The sequence below is a fragment of the Pleurodeles waltl genome, chromosome 7, assembly GCF_031143425.1.
Source record: "Pleurodeles waltl isolate 20211129_DDA chromosome 7, aPleWal1.hap1.20221129, whole genome shotgun sequence".
In the NCBI taxonomy this organism is placed as follows: domain Eukaryota; kingdom Metazoa; phylum Chordata; class Amphibia; order Caudata; family Salamandridae; genus Pleurodeles; species Pleurodeles waltl.
Genome location: NC_090446.1, coordinates 512,750,257 through 512,774,163, shown reverse-complemented (window position 1 = coordinate 512,774,163; position 23,907 = coordinate 512,750,257). Strand labels below are relative to the sequence as shown.

General features: G+C 48.7%; 1 protein-coding gene across 4 annotated transcripts in view; it reads right to left on the bottom strand.

Moving 5' to 3' along the window:
• Positions 1–23,907, bottom strand: part of LOC138304285 (serine protease 27-like) — a 283,335-nt gene that overhangs the window by 106,472 nt on the left and 152,956 nt on the right. The gene's annotated exons all lie outside the window — the stretch shown is intronic.

Here is a 23,907-nt window from a genome sequence, read left to right as displayed (position 1 = left end):
GGGGTGAGTTCAAAGGAACCCTCTCAAGTGTACAACAAACCCCCTTTCAACCCAGCCCTGGTTCCAGAAAATCAGCCCTATGTATGAGGGCAGGACACAGCCTATACAATTGTAAAGTGTAGGAGGCTGGCCTGGTTTATAGTGGGTACCTTGTGGTACTTACACCCTGTGCCAGGTCCAGTTATCCCTTATTAGTAGAATAGAGATGTTTCTAGCAGCTTAGGCTGATAGAAGGTAGCTATGGCAAAGCAGCTTAGGCTGAACTAGGAGACATGCAAAGTTCCTACTATACCACTTATATCATATAGCACAATATCCTAAGAAAACACCATACACAGAGTTACTAAAAATAAAGGTACTTTATTTTTATGACAATATGCCAAAAGTATCTCAGTGAGTACCCTCAGTAAGAAGGTAAGTAATATACACAAGTTATATGTAAACAAACCCAAAACAGGTAAGTAAGAGTAAGAAAAGTAATGCAACCAGTGTAGAATTACAATAGGATACAATAGGTGAACATAGGTCTAGGGGCAACACAAACCATATACTCCAAAAGTGGAATGTGAATCACGAATGGACCCCAGACCTATGGGAGCTTGTAGAGGGTCACTGGGACTGTAAGAAAACAGTCAGGGTGTCCAAGATACCCCACCCCAAGACCCTGAAAAGTAGGAGTAAAGTACACCTACTACCCCAAAAGAACACAATAGTTGTGAGAGGGAGATTCTGCAAGAACCACAAACACCAGCAAAGCACTGAAGACGGATTCCTGGACCTGAGGACCTGCAAGGCAAGGGGACCAAGTCCAAGAGTCGCGATAGTGTCCAGGGGGGGCAGGAGCCCAGAAAACCCCAGATGAAGGTGCAAGGAAGGTGCCTACGGATGGAAGAAGCTTAGCATTCTGCAACAACGAAGAGGACTAGGAACTTTTCCTTTGAATGGAAGATGTCCCACGTCATGCTGAAGGTTGCAGAGGTGTTTCCACGCAGAAATGGCGCAAACAAGCCTTGCTAGCTGCAAGGGTTGCGGTAGAGGTTTTTGGGTGCTGCTGGGGAACAGGAAGGACCAGAATGTTGCCCCTTGGAGGAGGAGACAGAGGGGGAGCTCAGCAACTCAGAGAGCCCCCACATAAGCAGGCAGCACCTGCAGAAATACCAGAGCAGGCACTTAGAAGATTAGTGAACTGGAGCTGGCTCAGAGTCACAAAGGAGGGTCCCACGACGTCGGAGGCCAACTCAGCGGGTTGAGCACAGCAGGACGGAGTGGTGGGGACCCAGGCGAGGCTGTGCATGAAGGAATCCTTGGAAGAGTGCACAGTAGCCGGAGCAGCTGCATATCACCCAGTACACAGGGTTGCAGTCTAGCGTGGGGAGGGGCAAGGACTTACCTCCACCAAACGTGGACTGAAGCATCACTGGACTGTGGGAGTCACTTGGATAGAGTTCCTGTGTTCCAGGGACCACGCTCGTCAGGATGAGAGGGGACCCAGAGGACAGGTGATGCAGTCTTTTGGTGCTGCGTTAGCAGGGGGAAGATTCCGTCGACCCAAGGGAGATTTCTTCTTGGCTTCCAGTGCAGGGTGAAGGCAGATGACCCCCAAAGCTTGCACCACCAGCAAACAGTCGAGAAAGCCGGCAGGATGATGCGCTACAATGTTGCTGGTAGTCGTCTTGCTACTTTGTTGCGGTTTTGCAGGATTCCTGGTGCAGTCAGCAGTCGATCCTTGGCAGAAGTCGAAGAGGGAAGTGCAGAGGAACTCTGGTGAGCTCTTGGATTCGTTATCTGAAGAATTCCCCAGAGGAGAGACCCTAAATAGCCAGAAAAGGAGGTTTGGCTACCAAGAAAGGAGGATTGGCTACCAAGAGAGGTAAGAGCCTATCAGAGGGGGTCTCCGACCTCACCTGCTGGCACTGGCCACTCAAAGCAGTCCAGTGTGCCCCCAACACCTCTGTTTCCAAGATGGCCGAGGTCTGGGACACACTGGAGGAGCTCTGGGCACCTCCCCTGGGAGGTACTGGTCAGGGGAGCGGTCACTCCCCTTTCCTTTTTCCAGTTTTGCGCCAGAGCAGGGCTGGAGGATCCCTGAACTGGTGTAGACTGGCTTATGCAGAGATGGGCACCATCTGTGCCCATCAAAGCATTTCTAGAGGCTGGGGGAGGCTACTCCTCCCCAGCCCTTCACACCTATTTCCAAAGGGAGAGGGTGTAACACGCTCTCTCTGAGGAAATCCTTTGTTCTGCCTTCCTGGGCCAGGGCTGTCTGGACCCCAGGAGGGCAGAATCCTGTCTGAGGGGTTGGCAGCAGCAGCAGCTGCAGTGGAAACGCAGGAAAGGCAGTTTGGCAGTACCCGGGTTCTGTGCTAGAGACCTGGTGGATCATGGAATTGTCCCCTCAATACCAGAATGGTATTGGGGTGACAATTCCATGATCTTAGCCACGTTACATGGCCATGTTCGGAGTTACCATTGTGACGCTATACATAGGTAGTGACCTATGTATAGTGCACGCGTGTAATGGTGTCCCCACACTCACAAAGTCCGGGGAATTTGCCCTTAACAATGTGGGGGCACCTTGGCTAGTGCCAGGGTGCCCACACACTAAGTAACTTGTGTAGGAGGCTGGCCTGGCTTGTAGTGGGTACCAAGGGGTACTTACACTCTGTACCAGGTCCAGTTATCCCTTATTAGTGTAGAAGAGGTGTTTCTAGCAGCTTAGGCTGATAGAAGGAGCTATAGCAGAGCAGCTTAGGCTGAACTAGGAGACATGCAAAGCTCCTACTATACCACTGGTGTCATATGCACAATATCATAAGAAAACACAATACACAGATATACTAAAAATAAAGGTACTTTATTTTTATGACAATATGCCAAAAGTATCTCAGTGAGTACCCTCAGTATGAGGATAGAAAATATACACAAGATATATGTACACAATACCAAAAATATGCAGTATAGTATTAGAAAACAGTGCAAACAATGTATAGTTACAGTAGATTGCAATAGGAGCACATAGGTATAGGGGCAACACAAACCATATACTCCGAAAGTGGAATGCGAACCACGAATGGACCCCAAACCTATGTGAGCTTGTAGAGGGTCGCTGGGACTGTAAGAAAACAGTGAGGGTTAGAAAAATAGCCCACCCCAAGACCCTGAAAAGTAGGTGTAAAGTGCACCTATAACCCCCAGAGAGCACAGAAGTCGTGATAGGGGGTTTCTGCAAGGAAGACCAACACCAGCAATGCAACAACAGTGGATTTCCGGACCTGAGTACCTGTGAAACTAGGGGACCAAGTCCAAGAGTCGCGACAATGTCGAGAGTGGGCAGATGCCCAGGAAATGCCAGCTGAGGGTGCAAAGAAGCTGCCACCGGATGGTAGAAGCTGTAGATTCTGCAAGAACGAAGAGTGTTAGAAACTTCCCCTTTGGAGAATGGATGTCCCACGTCAAGAAGAAGCTTGCAGAGGTGTTCCCACGCAGAAAGACCGCAAACAAGCCTTACTAGTTGCAAGGGTTGTGGTTATGGTTTTTGGATACTGCTATGGCCCAGGAAGGACCAGGATGTCACCATTTGGATGAGGAGACAGAGGAGGCGCCCAGCAAGTCAGGGAGCCCTCGCAGAAGCAGGCAGCACCCGCAGAAGTACCGGAACAGGCACTTGGAAGAGGATTGAACCAGAGTCAACCCGAAGACACAAAAGGGAGTCCCACGACGCCCAAGGACAACTCAGAAGGTTGTGCACTGCAGGTTAGAGTGTCGGGGACCCAGACTTGGCTGTGCACGAAGGAAATCCTGGAAGAGTGCACAGGAGCTGGAGCAGCTGCAAATCAAGCGGTACCCAGCAATGCAGTCTAGCGTGGGGAGGCAAGGACTTACCTCCACCAAACTTGGACTGAAGAGTCAATGGACTGTGGGAGTCACTTGGACAGAGTTGCTGAGTTCCAGGGACCACACTCGCCGTGCTGAGAGGGGACCCAGAGGACCGGTGATGCAGGCTTTTGTTGCCTGCGGTTGCAGGGGGAAGATTCCGTCGTCCCACAGGAGATTTCTTCAGAGCTTCTGGTGCAAGAAGGAGGCAGGCTACCCCCAGAGCATGCACCACCAGGAAACAGTCGAGAAGGCGGCAGGATAAGCGATACAAGGTTGCAGTAGTCGTCTTTGCTACTTTGTTGCGGTTTTGCAGGCGTCCTGAGCAGTCAGCGGTCGATCCTTTGGCAGAAGGTGAAGAGAGAAATGCAGAGGAACTCTGGTGAGCTCTTCCATTCGGTATCTGAAGAATTCCCCAAAGCAGAGACCCTAAATAGCCAGAAAAGGAGGTTTGGCTACCTAGGAAGGAGGATAGGCTAGTAACACAGGTAAGAGCCTATCAGAAGGAGTCTCTGACGTCACTTGATGGCACTGGCCACTCAGAGCAGTTCAGTGTGCCAGCAACACCTCTGTTTCCAAGATGGCAGAGGTCTGGAGCACACTGGAGGAGCTCTGGGCACCTCCCCTGGGAGGTGCAGGTCAGGGGAGTGGTCACTCCCATTTCCTTTGTCCAGTTTCGCGCCAGAGCAGGGCTGGGGGATCCCTGAACCGGTGTAGACTGGCTTATGCAGAGATGGGCACCATCTGTGCCCATCAAAGCATTTCCAGAGGCTGGGGGAGGCTACTCCTCCCCAGCCCTGACACCTTTTTCCAAAGGGAGAGGGTGTAACACCCTCTCTTTGAGGAAGTCCTTTGTTCTGCCTTCCTGGGCCAGGCCTGGCTGGACCCCAGGAGGGCAGAAACCTGTCTGAGGGGTTGGCAGCAGCAGCAGCTGCAGTGAAACCCCGGGAAAGGCAGTTTGGCAGTACCCGGGTCTGTGCTAGAGACTCGGGAGATCATGGAATTGTCTCCCCAATGCCAGGATGGCATTTTGATGACAATTCCATGATCTTAGACATGTTACATGGCCATGTTCGGAGTTACCATTGTGACGCTATACATAGGTAGTGACCTATGCATAGTGCACGCGTGAAATGGTGTCCCCGCACTCACAAAGTCCAGGGAATTTGCCCTGAACGATGTGGGGGCACCTTGGCTAGTGCCAGGGTGCCCACACACTAAGTAACTTTACAGCCAACCTTCACCAAGTGAAGGTTAGACATATAGGTGACTTATAAGTTACTTAAGTGCAGTGGTAAATGGCTGTGAAATAACGTGGACGTTATTTCACTCAGGCTGCAGTGGCAGGCCTGTGTAAGAATTGTCAGAGCTCCCTATGGGTGGCAAAAGAAATGCTGCAGCCCGTAGGGATCTCCTGGAACCCCAATACCCTGGGTACCTCAGTACCATATACTAGGGAATTATAAGGGTGTTCCAGTATGCCAATGTGAATTGGTGAAATTGGTCACTAGCCTGTTAGTGACAATTTAGAAAGCAGAGAGAGCATAACCACTGAGGTTCTGGTTAGCAGAGCCTCAGTGAGACAGTTAGGCATCACACAGGGAACACATACATATAGGCCACAAACTTATGAGCACTGGGGTCCTGGCTAGCAGGGTCCCAGTGACACATAACAAACATACTGAAAACATAGGATTTTCACTATGAGCACTGGGCCCTGGCTAGCAGGATCCCAGTGAGACAGTGAAAACACCCTGACATATACTCACAAACAGGCCAAAAGTGGGTGTAACAGGGCTAGGAAGAGGCTACTTTCTCACAACTTGGCACCCAACGTTCACTAAGTGAAGGTTAGACATATAGGTGACTTATAAGTTACTTATGTGCAGTGAAAAATGGCTGTGAAATAACGTGGACGTTATTTCACTCAGGCTGCAGTGGCAGGCCTGTGTAAGAATTGTCTGAGTTCCCTATGGGTGGCAAAAGAAATGCTGCAGCCCATATGGATCTCTTGGAACCTCAGTATCCTGGGTACCTCAGTACCATATACAAGGGAATTATATGGGTGTACCAGTGTGCCAAAGAGAATTTGTAAATGTAGTCACTAGCCTGCAGTGACAAATTTGGAAAACAGAGAGAGCATAAACACTGAGGTTCTGGTTAGCAGAACCTCAGTGGTACAGTTAGGCACCACACAAGGAACACATACAGGGCACATAATAGGAGCACTGAAGTCCTGCCTAGCAGGATCCCAGTGACACAATGGCTAAAACAACATACATACAGTGAAAAATGGGGGTAACATGCCAGGCAAGATGGTACTTTCCTACATAAAGTGTGAACGACCTGTACCTCTCCCAGCCCAGGAAGACTAACAGTATGCAAATGAATGCATATGTATCCCCTGTCACACCTAGCCCTTCTTTGTTGTGGCTGCCTGGAAAGTATGCACAAAGTGTAACTATCACTCAGCCCTAGACGTGGATTTGAGTCAGGCTGCAAAGCACATAGAGTTATAAGCACAAAGAAATGCTCACTTTCTAAAAGTGGCATTTCTAAATTATTAATGTGAAATGTAACCACACCAGTATGCAGGATTTTTCACTACCATTCCAAATATGCCAACACTACTCATTTCTGACCAGAAATTGCCACTTACAGTATATAAGGAAAATTCCAATTCTAACCTATGGGAGGAGCAGCCCTCATAGTAGTGAAAAACAAAATAGGCTGCTTGTCACTACTAGAATATGTAAAATATAAGAGTACATGTCCTACCTTTTACTTACACAGAACCCTGCCCAGAAGGATACATAAGGCCTACCTTCGGGGTGATGTAGGTGTAATAAAAGGGGACTTTAGGCGTTGGAAAATAGTGTGAATTATCAAGTTAAGGTGGCAGTAAACTGCACATACAGGCCCTGCAGCGGCAAGCCTGAGACAGATTTGAAAGGCTACTTCTGTGGGTGGCGCAATCAGCGATGCAGGCCCACTAGTAGCATTTAATTTACAGGTTGCAGGTATATGGTATACCACTGTACAAGGGACTTACAGGTAAATCAGATATTCCAAACAGGTGTAAGCCAATCATACTATGTTTTAGAGGAGGGAGCACATGCACCTTAGCTCTGATTAGCAATGGTAAAGTAACCATAGTCCTAAAGCCAACAAAAAGGTCAGAAAAAAACATGAGAAGGAAGGCAAAAACTTTGGTGATAACACTGCAGAAAGGGCTATTTCCAACAATCCTGAACTGAAGTATTATGTGAAGATGACTGAAAAGGAGACACTTTGACACAATAATTTTAGTCTAGGTGTCCACTATGTGGTCAGGTGGCAGCCCCCTTCCCTTTGTCCAGTTTCGCGCCAGAGCAGGGCTGAGGGATCCCTGAACCGGCGTAGACTGGCTTATGCAGAGATGGGCACCATCTGTGCCCATCAAAGCATTTCCAGAGGCTGGGGGAGGCTACTCCTCCCCAGCCCTGACACCTTTTTCCAAAGGGAGAGGGTGTAACACCCTCTCTCTGAGGAAGTCCTTTGTTCTGCCTTCCTGGGCCAGGCCTGGCTGGACCCCAGGAGGGCAGAAACCTGTCTGAGGGGTTGGCAGCAGCAGAAGCTGCAGTGAAACCCCGGGAAAGGCAGTTTGGCAGTACCCGGGTCTGTGCTAGAGACTTGGGGGATCATGGAATTGTCTCCCCAATGCCAGGATGGCATTGGGGTGACAATTCCATGATCTTAGACATGTTACATGGCCATGTTCGGAGTTACCATTGTGACGCTATACATAGGTAGTGACCTATGTATAGTGCACACGTGTAATGGTGTCCCCGCACTCACAAGGTCCAGGGAATTTGCCCTGAACAATGTGGGGGCACTTTGGCTAGTGCCAGGGTGCCCACACACTAAGTAAGTTAGCACCCAACCTTTACCAGGTAAAGGTTAGACATATAGGTGACTTATAAGTTACTTAAGTGCAGTGGTGAATGGCTGTGAAATAACGTGGACGTTATTTCACTCAGGCTGCAGTGGCAGGCCTGTGTAAGAATTGTCAGTGCTCCCTATGGGTGGCAAAAGAAATGCTGCAGCCCATAGGGATCTCCTGGAACCCCAATACCCTGGGTACCTCAGTACCATATACTAGGGAATTATAAGGGTGTTCCAGTATGCCAATGTGAATTGGTGAAATTGGTCACTAGCCTGTTAGTGACAATTTGGAAAGCAAAGAGAGAGCATAACCACTGAGGTTCTGGTTAGCAGAGCCTCAGTGAGAGAGTTAGTCATCACACAGGGAACACATACAGGGCACACTTATGAGCACTGGGGCCCTGGCTGGCAGGGTCCCAGTGACACATACACTAAAACAACGTATATACAGTGAAATATGGGGGTAACATGCCAGGCATGATGGTACTTTCCTACAGGGTACAAGACCTAAAAGAAAAAAGAAGTAGACAGACAAAACAGAACAGATAGAAGATGAGAGTCAAAAGACAGCTGCACAAGAAAGTGACTCAGAAGACAAGTTTATAAGTCAGCTTTTCTTGAATTGTCCTCCGCCATACCATTTAGTTGAAAGGACAGCGCAAAAAGTATCCCAGAGTAGGCCTACAGCTCCAGTTTCTCAAAGTCTGGTCCAGGTAGTCACAAGTCTATCCGCTAGTTCAGTGACACAAGTGCCTGCAATTTATCCAGCATTTCCAGTTGTGATTCAGACCATGCAGAATACAGGGATGATTCAAATGGAATCCACACCTAATGTGGCAGCATCTGCACAGAATCTTAACCAGAGACAGATCATGCCTGTGTATTCTCCAGTATTGACAGCCCCAAATATGGCCCTGAATCAATCAGGACAGACTTTTGGTAGAGTATCGACAGGACAAAGTGCAGAGATACATTCTCCGCAAAATTAGATTAATCTGACAGGACCAGAAGTATTGACAATTCCCATAGCAATAGTTCCAGTTGTTCCAGTATATGGCTTGGGAATGACAGGAGAAATCCTGTGTCTACATTAGTTTCACCATATTCAACTAATTCAGAAATGAATACATCTGTTCCAGCTACGATACCCATGCAAATTACAAGTCCCAAACAGATGTTAGATCGAACAGGTCCAATAATAGATGTGAGCTGTCCTCCAGGAACCCGTTTCACACATGCCCTCAACAGAACAGATTACGAGAGTAACATGAAACACCCTACAAAATACAGGAAAACAATATTAGTCTGCAGGGGTTTTTAGCACAGCAAGTGAACCAAGTGGTTAGACAGTTTGAGTGGATCAACAGGCATAATAAATAACAGTGTCAGAATAGAAGAGACCCCAGAGAGAGACAGGACAGTGAATGTGCCCAGTTTAAAATTAGAATTAAATGAATTAATTGAAGGAACACTCACGCTGAAAAGATTGGATATCTTACAACGAAGACTAATTGTGCTTGATTTGCAAGGATATCACACACTGAGCAGGACAGACGTATGAGAAATTAGTAGAATTAGCAGAGAAATACGAGATTCAATTAGGCAGGTCAAAACCTTTTAAGAGAAGTTACAGACTAGACTTTAGTTCAAGGGATATTGCAAACATGAGGTCACCTGGCATGAGAATGCACATTAAAGAATTAATAACAAATATTCAAACCTGGGGAGCATTAGACAAGTGGGAAGGCACATGGGCAAAGAAAATAGAGCAGAAGTAAGCAAAGCAGAAACTGCCTCCAGCTGGAGAAATTCAAGCGGAGGAAAGCATACAATTGCTACCAGTGAGAGAAATACCAGGTGGAGAATATGCCATTGTCCCGTGGAGCAGAAGTGACATAGGCCCTCATTAAGACATTGGCGGTAAGTGCCGCCTACCGCCGCAGTGACAGCCACCAAAAGACCGTTTCCGTGGCTAACATCCGTCCGCCAAAGAAGGGCGGAAATCCAGTTGTGGCCATAATGACGGATGGTGTTAAGGTGGCACTGCTACCACCAGCAGCGCCACACCAGTAGACTGCCACCAGCCGTATTATGACAAATAATACAGCCTGATGGTGTTCTGCTGGCGGGCGCTGCTGGCGGTAGCAGCGCCCCGTCCCGTCCCCTGCCGGAAGACCCCCAGAATGCACGTAAGTTCGGTTTCTGACAGGGGAGAGGGTGCGGGGTGTTGTGTGTGTATGTGGGGGGGGGGGTGCATAAATGTGTGTGTGTGGATGAATGCAAATGTGCGTGTGTGGATGAATGCAAATGTGTGTGTAGTGTTGTTTGCATGTGTGTATGCATGTGTGAGAATGCATGTTTGAATGGAAATGTGAATGCATGTCTGCGTGTCAGTGTAAATGTCTGTACGGATGTGTGCGAGAATGAATGGATGCATGCGTGAATTAATGTGTGAATGCATGTGTGAGTGAGTGTGTGTATGCGTGGTGCATGTCTGTGATTGTGCGTGGATGTGGGTTGGGGATCGGAAAGGGGGGCGTGGATGGAGGGGGTGGGGGCGTCTGGGGAGTGTTTGGGGGGTGAAGGAATTCCCTGTAACTGGTAGGGCGTACTGCCATGTTTTTCGTGGCGTTACAAATGCCATGAAAACCACGGCAGTAGGCAGGGTCAAAATGCCGCCAGCAGTACAATAGCGGCCACCGGGCAGGAGATTGTTATCTCCGGCCCGGCGGCTACTACCGACATGGCCGTCGGAGTGGTATATTGGCAGGTTGGCTGCAGCCAACCTGCCAATGTCATAATGTGGCGTTATGTACCGCCAGCCTGTTCACAGTACTACTGCCACATTATCACCGACCGCCGGGGTCATAATGACCCACATAGTGTCATTCACAAATGATTACTTGAGATTGAGGGAGAAACCAGTAGAATGGTACAAGCAAACAGAGAAGTTTGTGAAACTTTCAAAATGCCAGTGGGAAGATTTGAATACCTTATTTGACATTGTGGTTCCAGCCCATTTGTGGGTTGAGTGCAAGCAGAGTATTGGTTGGCCGACTTGTGAGCCGCTGAGAGACCCAGTAACTGGTGTGCCCTCTTGAGAGGTGATGAAAGGGTATTATAAAGTGATTGAGTTTCTGACTAATAGAGCTTCCCCTAAAGATGTTGATTGGCAAAGGAGTGACAGAACAACACAGGAAACAAAGGAGTCGATTCATGCTTATTATGAAAGGCTGTTGCAAGCGTTTAAACAGCACAGTGGTTCTGAAGTTATTGAGCTGAAAGACATGGGTGATTTTGTGTTCAGATTTGTGCAAGGATTGAATCCTGAAATTAGCAGTATGATTCAGAGTCATTTGATTTGCTGGGAGAATAAACCGTTTGATGAAGTACTGCAGTATGGTAGGTAGTATAGTGATGACACTGAAATGAAACAGAAAAAGTTAAAGGAGAAAGTGATGGTGATGAAATTAAATCTGCAGAGGCAGGAACACAGAGTACGCAAGAAATGGTGAACACTAGGGAGATGCACGGTATGCCACAGCAGGGTGTAGGAGGCTGGCCTGGCTTGTAGTGGGTACCAAGGGGTACTTACACTCTGTACCAGGTCCAGTTATCCCTTATTAGTGTATGTAGGAGGCTGGCCTGGTTTGTAGTGGGTACCAAGGGGTACTTACACTCTGCACCAGGTCCAGTTATCCCTTATTAGTGTAGAAGAGGTGTTCTAGCAGCTTAGGCAGATAGAAAAGGGTAGCTTAGCAGAGCAGCTTAAACTGAACTAGGAGACATGCAAAGCTCCTACTATACCACTGGTGTCATATGCACAATATCATAATAAAACACAATACACAGATATACTAAAAATAAAGGTACTTTATTTTTATGACAATATGCCAAAAGTATCTCAGTGAGTACCCTCAGTATGAGGATGACAAATATACACAAGATATATGTACACAATACCAAAAATATGCAGTAATAGCAAAAGGAAGTAATGCAAGCAGTGTAAAGTTAGAATAGATTGCAATATGAGCACATAGGTATAGGGGCAACACAACCCATATACTCCAAAAGTGGAATGCGAACCACGAATGGACCCCAAACCTATGTGAGCTTGTAGAGGGTCGCTGGGACTGTAAGAAAACAGTGAGGGTTAGAAAAATAGCCCACCCCAAGACCCTGAAAAGTAGGTGTAAAGTGCACCTAAGTTCTCCAGAGAGCACAGAAGTCGTGATAGGGGAATTCTGCAAGGAAGACCAACACCAGCAATGCAACAAAGGTGGATTTCCGGACGAGAGTACCTGTGGAACAAGGGGACCAAGTCCAAGGGTCGCGACAAAGTCGAGATTGGGCCGAAGCCCAGGAAATGCCAGCTGAGGATGCAAAGAAGCTGCCACCGGATGGTAGAAGCTGTGGATTCTGCAATAACGAAGAGGACTAGGAACTTCCCCTTTGGAAGATGGATGTCCCACGTAGTGAAGAAGCTTTCAGAGGTGTTCCCACGCAGAAAGACCACAAACAGGCCTTGCTAGCTGCAAGGATTGCAGTTAGGGTTTTTGGATGCTGCTGTGGCCCAGGAGGGACCAGATTGTCGCCAATTGTGTGAGGAGACAGAAGGGGCGCCCAGCAAGATAGGGAGCCCTCACAGAAGCAGGCAGCACCCGCAGAAGTGCCAAAACAGGCACTACGAAGAGGAGTGAACCGGAGCTCACCCGAAGTCACAAAAGGAGATCCCACGACGCCGGAGGACAACTCAGGAGGTTGTGCACTGCAGGTTAGAGTGTCAGGGACCCAGGCTTGGTTGTGCACAAAGGAAATCCTGGAAGAGTGCACAGGAGCCGGAGCAGCTGCAAATCACGCGGTACCCAGCAATGCAGTCTAGTGTGGGGAGGCAAGGACTTACAACCACCAAACTTGGACTGAAGAGTCACTGGACTGTGGGAGTCACTTGGACAGAGTTGCTGAGTTCCAGGGACCACGCTCGTCGTGCTGAGAGGGGACCCAGAGGACCAGTGATGCAGTTCTTTTGTTGCCTACGGTTGCAGGGGGAGGATTCCGTCGTCCCACGGGAGATTTCTTCGGAGCTTCTAGTGCAGAGAGGAGGCAGACTACCCCCACAGCATGCACCACCAGGAAAACAGTCGAGAAGGCAGCAGGATCAGCGATACAAGGTTGCAGTAGTCGTCTTTGCTACTTTGTTGCGGTTTTGCAGGCTTCCTGAGCAGTCAGCGGTCGATTCCGTGGCAGAAGGTGAAGAGAGAGATGCAGAGGAACTCTGATGAGCTCTTGCATTCGTTATCTAAAGAATTCCCCAAAGCAGAGACCCTAAATAGCCAGAAAAGGAGGATTGGCTACCTAGGAAGGAGGATAGGCTAGCAAGACAGGTAAGAGCCTATCAGAAGGGGTCTCTGACGTCACCTGCTGGCACTGGCCACTCAGAGCAGTCCAGTGTGCCAGCAGTGTAGGAAAGTACCATCTTGCCTGGCATGTTACCCCCATATTTCACTGTATATATGTTGTTTTAGTTCTATGTGTCACTGGGACCCTGCCAGCCAGGGCCCCAGTGCTCATAAGTGTGCCCTGTATGTGTTACCTGTGTTATGACTAACTGTCTCACTGAGGCTCTGCTATCCAGAACCTCAGTGAATATGCTCTCTCATTTCTTTCCAAATTGTCACTAACAGGCTAGTGACCAATTTCACCAATTTACATTGGCATATTGGAACACCCTTATAATTCCCTAGTATATGGTACTGAGGTACCCAGGGTATTGGGGTTCCAGGAGATCCCTAGGGGCTGCAGCATTTCTTGTGCCACCCATAGGGAGATCTGACAATTCTTACACAGGCCTGCCTTTGCAGCCTGAGTGAAATAACGTCCACGTTATTTCACAGCCATTTACCACTGCACTTAAGTAACTTATAAGTCACTTATATGTCTAACCTTTACCTGGTAAAGGTTGGGTGCTAAGTTACTTAGGGGGTTATTCTAACTTTGGAGGAGGTGTTAATCCGTCCCAAAAGTGACGGAAAAGTGACGGATTTACCACCAGCCGTATTACGAGTCCATTATATCCTATGGAACTCGTAATACGGCTGGTGGTATATCCGTCACTTTACCGTCACTTTTGGGACGGATTAACACTCCTCCAAAGTTAGAATAACCCCCTTAGTGTGTGGTTACCCTGGCACTAGCCAAGGTGCTCCCACATTGTTCAGGGCAAATTCCCCGGACTTTGTGAGTGCGGGGACACCATTACACGTGTGCACTATACATATGTCACGACATATGTATAGCGTCACAATGGTAACTCCGAACATGGCCATGTAACATGTCTAAGATCATGGAATTGTCACCCCAATGCCATCCTGGCATTGGGGAGACAATTCCATGATCCCCCAAGTCTCTAGCTCAGACCCAGGTACTGCCAAACTGCCTTTCCCGTGGTTTCACTGCAGTTGCTGCCAACCCCTCAGACAGATTTCTGCCCTCCTGGGGTCCAGCCAGGCTTGGAAAAAGGTGTCAGGGCTGGGGAGGAGTAGCCTCCCCCAGCCTCTGGAAATGCTTTGATGGGCACAGATGGTGCCCATCTCTGCATAAGCCAGTCTACACTGGTTCAGGGATCCCCCAGCCCTGCTTTGGCGCGAAACTGGACAAAGGAAAGGGGAGTGACCACTCCCCTGACCTCCACCTCCCCTGGGAGGTGCCCAGAGCTCCTCCAGTGTGCTCCAGACCTCTGCCATCTTGGAAACAGAGGTGCTGCTGGCACACTGGACTGCTCTGAGTGGCCAGGGCCAGCAGGTGACGTCAGAGACTCCTTCTGATAGGCTCTTCCAGGTGTTGCTAGCCTATCCTCTCTCCTAGGTAGCCAAACCTCCTTTTCTGGCTATTTAGGGTCTCTGCTTTGGGGAATTCCTTAGATAACGAATGCAAGAGCTCATCAGAGTTCCTCTGCATCTCTCTCTTCACCTTCTGCCAAGGAATCGACTGCTGACCGCGCTGGAAGCCTGCAAAACTGCAACAAAGTAGCAAAGACGACTACTGCGACCTTGTAATGCTGATCCTGCCACCTTCTCAACTGTTTTCCTGGTGGTGCATGCTGTGGGGGTAGTCTGCCTCCTCTCTGCACTAGAAGCTCTGAAGAAATCTCCCGTGGGTCGACGGAATCTTCCTCCTGCAACCGCAGGCACCAAAGAACTGCATCATCGGTCCTCTGGGTATCCTCTCAGCACAACGAGCGAGGTCCCTTGAACTCAGCAACTCTGTCCAAGTGACTCCCACAGTCCAGTGACTCTTCAGTCCAAGTTTGGTGGAGGTAAGTCCTTGCCTCCCCACGCTAGACTGCATTGCTGGGAACCGCGTGTTTTGCAGCTACTCCGGCTCCTGTGCACTCTTCCAGGATTTCCTTTGTGCACAGCCAAGCCTGGGTCCCTGGCACTCTAACCTGCTGTGCACGACCTCCTGAGTTGTCCTCCGGCGTTGTGGGACCCTCTTTCGTGACTTCGGGTGAGCTCCGGTTCACTCCACTTTGTAGTGCCTGTTCAGGCACTTTTGCGGGTGTTGCTTGCTTCTGAGTGGGCTCTTTGTCTTGCTGGACGCCCTCTCTGTCTCCTCACACAATTGGCGACATCCTGGTCCCTCCTGGGCCACAGCAGCATCCAAAAACCCTAACCGCAAACCTTGCAGCTAGCAAGGCTTGTTTGCGGTCTTTCTGCACGGAAACACCTCTGCACGACTCTTCATGACGTGGGACATCTATCTTCCAAAGGGGAAGTTTCTAGCCCTTGTCGTTCTTGCAGAATCCACAGCTTCTACCATCCGGTGGCAGCTTCTTTGCACCCACAGCTGGCATTTCCTGGGCATCTGCCCACTCCCGACTTGATTGTGACTTTTGGACTTGGTCCCCTTGTTCCACAGGTACTCTCGTCAGGAAATCCATCATTCTTGCATTGCTGGTGTTGGTCTTCCTTGCAGAATTCCCCTATCACAACTTCCGTGCTCTTTGGGGAACTTAGGTGCACTTTGCACCCACTTTTCAGGGTCTTGGGGTGGGCTATTTTTCTAACCCTCACTGTTTTCTTACAGTCCCAGTGACCCCCTACAAGGTCACATAGGTTTGGGGTCCATTCGTGGTTCGCATTACACTTCTAGAGTATATGGTTTGTGTTGCCCCCATCCCTATGTGCCCCCATTGCATTCTATTGTGACTATACATTGTTTGCACTGTTTTCTATTGCTATTACTGCATATTTTGGTATTGTGTACATATATCTTGTGTATATTTGCTATCCTCATTCTGAGGGTACTCACTGAGATACTTTGGCATATTGTCATAAAAATAAAGTACCTTTATTTTTAGTATATCTGTGTATTGTGTTTTCTTATGATATTGTGCAAGTGACACTAGTGGTACTGTAGGAGCTTCACTCGTCTCCTAGTTCAGCCTAAGCTGCTCTGCTAAGCTACCTTTTCTATCAGCCTAAGCTGCTAGACACCCCTCTACACTAATAAGGGATACCTGGGCCTGGTGCAAGGTGTAAGTACCCCTTGGTACTCTCTACAAGCCAGTCCAGCCTCCTACAAATTCATACTTGGGAATTGAAATTAGTGTAAAAATGAAATTATTCAAAGCTTTAATAAGTGCGTTGAGAGGAGATGTGTTTATTCTAGTTAGGTAGGGTGAGCCAACACCGACCAAGGGAATTCCAGCATGTGAGGTAATAGAAGCAAGAGGTGTTTTGGCATGTTTTGAATCAAACAATGATGTACAATTATAGAGAAAGAGGGTTCATCAGCTTTCCCATGTTATAGAACTTTTAATTTGAGGATTCTAGAAAATTTGAGGAGAGTATTGTGCAAATTAAAGCCTCCCCAGAGACTCGCTCAATTTTAAGCAGTTGCTATTTGGGAACTAGTTGCGAGACAAAAGGAAACACTGAGATTTGAGAATTAAATGAGAATAGCAGAAAAAACATTGGCAGAAGCTAGATGGGATGAGGAACAGAAAATATGGAGATCAGACATGCTGGAAGGAGTAAAATGTTTCTGGCTGTAACAGAAGAAGGTGATGAGGGTATGTAGGAGGCTGGCCTGGTTTGTAGTGGGTACCAAGGAGTACTCACACTCTGCACCAGGTCCAGTTATACCTTATTAGTGTAGAAGAGGTGTTTCTAGCAGCTTAGGCTGATAGAAGGTAGCTATAGCTGAGCAGCTTAGGCTGAACTAGGAGACATGCAAAGCTCCCACTATACCACTGGTGTCATATGCACAATATCATAAGAAAACACAATACACAGATATACTAAAAATAAAGGTACTTTATTTTTATGACAATATGCCAAAAGTATCTCAGTGAGTACCCTCAGTATGAGGATAGTAAATATACACAAGATATATGTACACAATACCAAAAATATGCAGTAATAGCAAAAGGAAGTAATGCAAGCAATGTAAAGTTACAGTAGATTGCAATAGGAGCACATAGGTATAGGAACAACACAAACCATATACTCCAAAAGTGGAATGCGAATAATGTATGGACCCCAAACCTATGTGAGCTCGTAGAGGGTCGCTGGGACTGTAAGAAAACAGTGAGGGTTAGAAAAATAGCCCATCCCAAGACCCTGAAAAGTAGTTGTAAAGTGCACCTATATTCCCCAGAGAGCACAGAAGTCGTGATAGGGGAATTCTGCAAGGAAAAACAACACCAGCAATGCAACCAAAGTGGATTTCCGAACGAGAGTACCTGTGGAACAAGGGGACCAAGTCCAAGAGTCGCAACAAAGTCGAGATTGGGCAGATGCCCAGGAAATGCCAGCCGAGGGTGCAAAGAAGCTGCCACTGTTTGGTAGAAGCTGTGGATTCTGCAAGAACAAAGAGGACTAGGAACTTCCCCTTTGGAGGATGGATGTCCCACGTCGTGAAGAAGCTTGCAGAGGTGTTCCCACGCAGAAAGACCACAAAAAAGCCTTGCTAGGTGCAAGGGTCACGGTTAGGGTTTTTGGATGCTGCTGTGGCCCAGGAGGGACCAGGATGTCGCCAATTGCGTGAGGAGACAGAGGGGGCGCCCAGCAAGACAAGGAGCCCCCACAAAAGCAGGCAGCACCCGCAGAAGTGCCGGAACAGGCACTACGAAGAGGAGTGAACTGGAGCTCACCCGGAGTCACAAAAGGAGATCCCACAACGCCAGAGGACAACTCAGGAGGTTGTGCACTGCAGGTTAGAGTGTCGGGACCCAGGCTTGGCTGTGCACAAAGGAAATCCTGAAAGAGTGCACAGGAGCCGGAGCAGCTGCAAATCACGCAGTACCCAACAATGCAGTCTAGCGTGGGGAGGCAAGGACTTACCTCCACCAAACTTGGACTGAAGAGTCACTGGACTGTGGGAGTCACTTGGACAGAGTTGCTGAGTTCCAGGGGCCACGCTCGTTGTGCTGAGAGGGGACCCAGAGGACCGGTGATGCAGTCTTTTGTTGCCAGCGGTTGCAGGGGGAAGATTCCGTCAACCCACAGGAGATTTCTTCGGAGCTTCTAGTGCAGAGAGGAGGCAGACTACCCCCACAGCATGCACCACCAGGAAAACAGTCGAGAAGGCGGCAGGATCAGCGATACAAGGTTGCAGTAGTCGTCTTTGCTACTTTATTGCGGTTTTGCAGGCGTCCTCAGCAGTCAGCGGTCGATTCTTTGGCAGAAGGTGAAGAGAGAGATGCAGAGGAACCCTGATGAGCTCTTGCATTTATTATCTAAAGAATTCCCCAAAGCAGAGACCATAAATAGCCAGAAAAGGAGGTTTGGCTACCTAGGAAGGAGGATAGGCTAGCAACACAGGTAAGAGCCTATCAGAAGGAGTCTCTGACGTCACCTGCTGGCACTGGCCACTCAGAGCAGTCCAGTGTGCCAGCAGCACCTCTGTTTCCAAGATGGCAGAGGTCTGGAGCACACTGGAGGAGCTCTGGGCACCTCCCCTGGGAAGTGCAGGTCAGGGGAGTGGTCACTCCCCTTTCCTTTGTCCAGTTTTGCGCCAGAGCAGGGCTGGGGGATCCCTGAACCGGTGTAGACTGGCTTATGCAGAGATGGGCACCATCTGTGCCCATCAAAGCATTTCCAGAGGCTGGGGGAGGCTACTCCTCCCCAGCCCTGACACCTTTTTCGAAAGGGAGAGGGTGTAACACCCTCTCTCTGAGGAAGTCCTTTGTTCTGCCTTCCTGGGCCAGGCCTGGCTGGACCCCAGGAGGGCAGAAACCTGTCTGAGGGGTTGGCAGCAGCAGCAGCTGCAGTGAAACCCCGGGAAAGGCAGTTTGGCAGTACCCGGGTCTGTGCTAGAGACTTGGGGGATCATGGAATTGTCTCCCCAATGCCAGGATGGCATTGGGGTGACAATTCCATGATCTTAGACATGTTACATGGCCATGTTCGGAGTTACCATTGTGACGCTATACATAGGTAGTGACCTATGTATAGTGCACACGTGTAATGGTGTCCCCGCACTCACAAGGTCCAGGGAATTTGCCCTGAACAATGTGGGGGCACTTTGGCTAGTGCCAGGGTGCCCACACACTAAGTAACTTAGCACCCAACCTTTACCAGGTAAAGGTTAGACATATAGGTGACTTATAAGTTACTTAAGTGCAGTGGTGAATGGCTGTGAAATAACGTGGACGTTATTTCACTCAGGCTGCAGTGGCAGGCCTGTGTAAGAATTGTCAGAGCTCCCTATGGGTGGCAAAAGAAATGCTGCAGCCCATAGGGATATCCTGGAACCCCAATACCCTGGGTACCTCAGTACCATATACTAGGGAATTATAAGGGTGTTCCAGTATGCCAATGTGAATTGGTGAAATTGGTCACTAGCCTGTTAGTGACAGTTTGGAATGCAAAGAGAGAGCATAACCACTGAGGTTCTGGTTAGCAGAGCCTCAGTGAGACAGTTAGTCATCACACAGGGAACACATACAGGGCACACTTATGAGCACTGGGGCCCTGGCTGGCAGGGTCCCAGTGACACATACAACTAAAACAACATATATACAGTGAAATATGGGGGTAACATGCCAGTCATGATGGTACTTTCCTACAGGGTACAAGACCTAAAAGAAAAAAGTAGACCGACAAAACAGAACAGATAGAAGATGAGAGTCAAAAGACAGCTGCACAAGAAAGTGACTCAGAAGACAAGTTTATAAGTCAGCTTTTCTTGAATTGTCCTCCGTGTAGGAAAGTACCATCTTGCCTGGCATGTTACCCCCATTTTTCACTGTATATATGTTGTTTTAGTTGTATGTGTCACTGGGACCCTGGTAACCCAGGGCCCCAGTGCTCATAAGTGTGCCTGAATGTGTTACCTGTGTAGTGACTAACTGTCTCACTGAGGCTCTGCTAATCAGAACCTCAGTGGTTATGCTCTCTCATTTCTTTCCAAATTGTCACTAACAGGCTAGTGACCATTTTTACCAATTTACATTGGCTTACTGGAACACCCTTATAATTCCCTAGTATATGGTACTGAGGTACCCAGGGTATTGGGGTTCCAGGAGATCCCTATGGGCTGCAGCATTTCTTTTGCCACCCATAGGGAGCTCTGACAATTCTTACACAGGCCTGCCACTGCAGCCTGAGTGAAATAACGTCCACGTTATTTCACAGCCATTTTACACTGCACTTAAGTAACTTATAAGTCACCTATATGTCTAACCTTTACCTGGTAAATGTTAGGTGCAAAGTTACTTAGTGTGTGGGCACCCTGGCACTAGCCAAGGTGCCCCCACATTGTTCAGAGCCAATTCACTGAACTTTGTGAGTGCGGGGACACCATTACACGCGTGCACTACATATAGGTCACTACCTATATGTAGCTTCACAATGGTAACTCCGAAAATGGCCATGTAACATGTCTATGATCATGGAATTGCCCCCTCTATGCCATCCTGGCATAGTTGGCACAATCCCATGATCCCAGTGGTCTGTAGCACAGACCCTGGTACTGCCAAACTGCCCTTCCTGGGGTTTCACTGCAGCTGCTGCTGCTGCCAACCCCTCAGACAGGCATCTGCCCTCCTGGGGTCCAGCCAGGCCTGGCCCAGGATGGCAGAACAAAGAACTTCCTCTGAGAGAGGGTGTGACACCCTCTCCCTTTGGAAAATGGTGTGAAGGCAGGGGAGGAGTAGCCTCCCCCAGCCTCTGGAAATGCTTTGTTGGGCACAGAGGTGCCCAATTCTGCATAAGCCAGTCTACACCGGTTCAGGGACCCCTTAGCCCCTGCTCTGGCGCGAAACTGGACAAAGGAAAGGGGAGTGACCACTCCCCTGACCTGCACCTCCCCTGGGAGGTGTCCAGAGCTCCTCCAGTGTGCTCCAGACCTCTGCCATCTTGGAAACAGAGGTGCTGCTGGCACACTGGACTGCTCTGAGTGGCCAGTGCCACCAGGTGACGTCAGAGACTCCTGCTGATAGGCTCCTTCAGGTGTTAGTAGCCTATCCTCTCTCCTAGGTAGCCAAACCCTCTTTTCTGGCTATTTAGGGTCTCTGTCTCTGGGGAAACTTCAGATAACGAATGCAAGAGCTCATCCGAGTTCCTCTGCATCTCTCTCTTCACCTTCTGATAAGGAATCGACTGCTGACCGCGCCGGAAGCCTGCAAACCTGCAACATAGTAGCAAAGACGACTACTGCAACTCTGTAACGCTGATCCTGCCGCCTTCTCGACTGTTTTCCTGCTTGTGCATGCTGTGGGGGTAGTCTGCCTCCTCTCTGCACCAGAAGCTCCGAAGAAATCTCCCGTGGGTCGACGGAATCTTCCCCCTGCAACCGCAGGCACCAAAAAGCTGCATTACCGGTCCTTTGGGTCTCCTCTCAGCACGACGAGCGAGGTCCCTCGAATCCAGCGGCTCTGTCCAAGTGACCCCCACAGTCCAGTGACTCTTCAGTCCAAGTTTGGTGGAGGTAAGTCCTTGCCTCACCTCGCTGGGCTGCATTGCTGGGAACCGCGACTTTGCAGCTACTCCGGCCCCTGTTCACTTCCGGCGGAAATCCTTTGTGCACATCCAAGCCTGGGTCCACGGCACTCTAACCTGCATTGCACGACTTTCTAAGTTGGTCTCCGGCGACGTGGGACTCCTTTGTGCAACTTCGGCGAGCACCGTTTCACGCATCCTCGTAGTGCCTGTTTCTGGCACTTCTCCGGGTGCTACTGGCTTCAGAGAGGGCTCCTTGTCTTGCGCGACGTCCCCTCTCTCTGCTGGTCCAATTTGCGACCTCCTGGTCCCTCCTGGGCCTCAGCAGCGTCCAAAAACGCTAAACGCACGATTTGCAGCTAGCAAGGCTTGTTGGCGTTCTTTCGGCGGGAAAACACTTCTGCACAACTCTCCACGGCGAGAGGAATCCGTCCACCAAAGGGGAAGTCTCTAGCCCTTTTCGTTCCTGCAGAAACCTCAGCTTCTTCTGTCCAGTAGAAGCTTCTTTGCACCCGCAGCTGGCATTTCCTGGGCATCTGCCCATCTCCGACTTGCTTGTGACTTTTGGACTTGGTCCCCTTGTTCCACAGGTACCCTAGATTGGAAATCCACAGTTGTTGCATTGCTGGTTTGTGTCTTTCCTGCATTATTCCTCTAACACGACTTCTTTGTCCTTAGGGGAACTTTAGTGCACTTTGCACTCACTTTTCAGGGTCTTGGGGAGGGTTATTTTTCTAACTCTCACTATTTTCTAATAGTCCCAGCGACCCTCTACAAGGTCACATAGGTTTGGGGTCCATTCGTGGTTCGCATTCCACTTTTGGAGTATATGGTTTGTGTTGCCCCTATCCCTATGTTTCCCCATTGCATCCTATTGTAACTATACATTGTTTGCACTGTTTTCTAAGACTATACTGCATATTTTTGCTATTGTGTATATATATCTTGTGTATATTTCCTATCCTCTCACTGAGGGTACACTCTAAGATACTTTGGCATATTGTCATAAAAATAAAGTACCTTTATTTTTAGTATAACTGTGTATTGTGTTTTCTTATGATATTGTGCATATGACACTAAGTGGTACTGTAGTAGCTTCATACGTCTCCTAGTTCAGCCTAAGCTGCTCTGCTAAGCTACCATTATCTATCAGCCTAAGCTGCTAGACACCCTATACACTAATAAGGGATAACTGGGCCTGGTGCAAGGTGCAAGTACCCCTTGGTACTCACTACAAGCCAGTCCAGCCTCCTACACTCCGCCATACCATTTAGTTGAAAGGACAGCGCACAAAGTATCCCAGAGTGGGCCTACAGCTCCAGTTTCTCAAAGTCTGGTCCAGGTAGTCACAAGTCTATCCGCTAGTTCAGTGACACAAGTGCCTGCAATTTATCCAGCATTTCCAGTTGTTGGCACTGCACATCACAGCCCCAGTTGTGATTCAGACCATGCAGAATACAGGGATGATTCAAATGGAATCCACACCTAATGTGGCAGCATCTGCACAGAATCTTAACCAGAGACAGATCATGCCTGTGTATTCTCCAGTATTGACAGCCCCAAATATGGCCCTGAATCAATCAGGACAGACTTTTGGTAGAGTATCGACAGGACAAAGTGCAGAGATACCTTCTCCGCAAAATTAGATTAATCTGACAGGACCAGAAGCATTGACAATTCCCATAGCAATAGTTCCAGTTGTTCCAGTATATGGCTTGGGAATGACAGGAGAAATCCTGTGTCTACATTAGTTTCACCATATTCAACTAATTCAGAAATGAATACATCTGTTCCAGCTATGATACCCATGCAAATTACAAGTCCCAAACAGATGTTAGATCGAACAGGTCCAATAATAGATGTGAGCTGTCCTCCAGGAACCCGTTTCACACATGCCCTCAACAGAACAGATTACGAGAGTACCATGAAACACCCTACAAAATACAGGAAAACAATATTAGTCTGCAGGGGTTTTTAGCACAGCAAGTGACCGAGTGGTTAGACAGTTTGAGTGGACCCTACGGCTGACCCGAGCGACCTGAAAAACTTCCGCCCCATCTCTCTTCTGCCTTTCCCAGCCAAAGTAATAGAGAAGACCGTCAACAAACAGCTGACCACCTTCCTGGAAGACAACAACCTGCTCGACCCCTCACAAACCGGATTC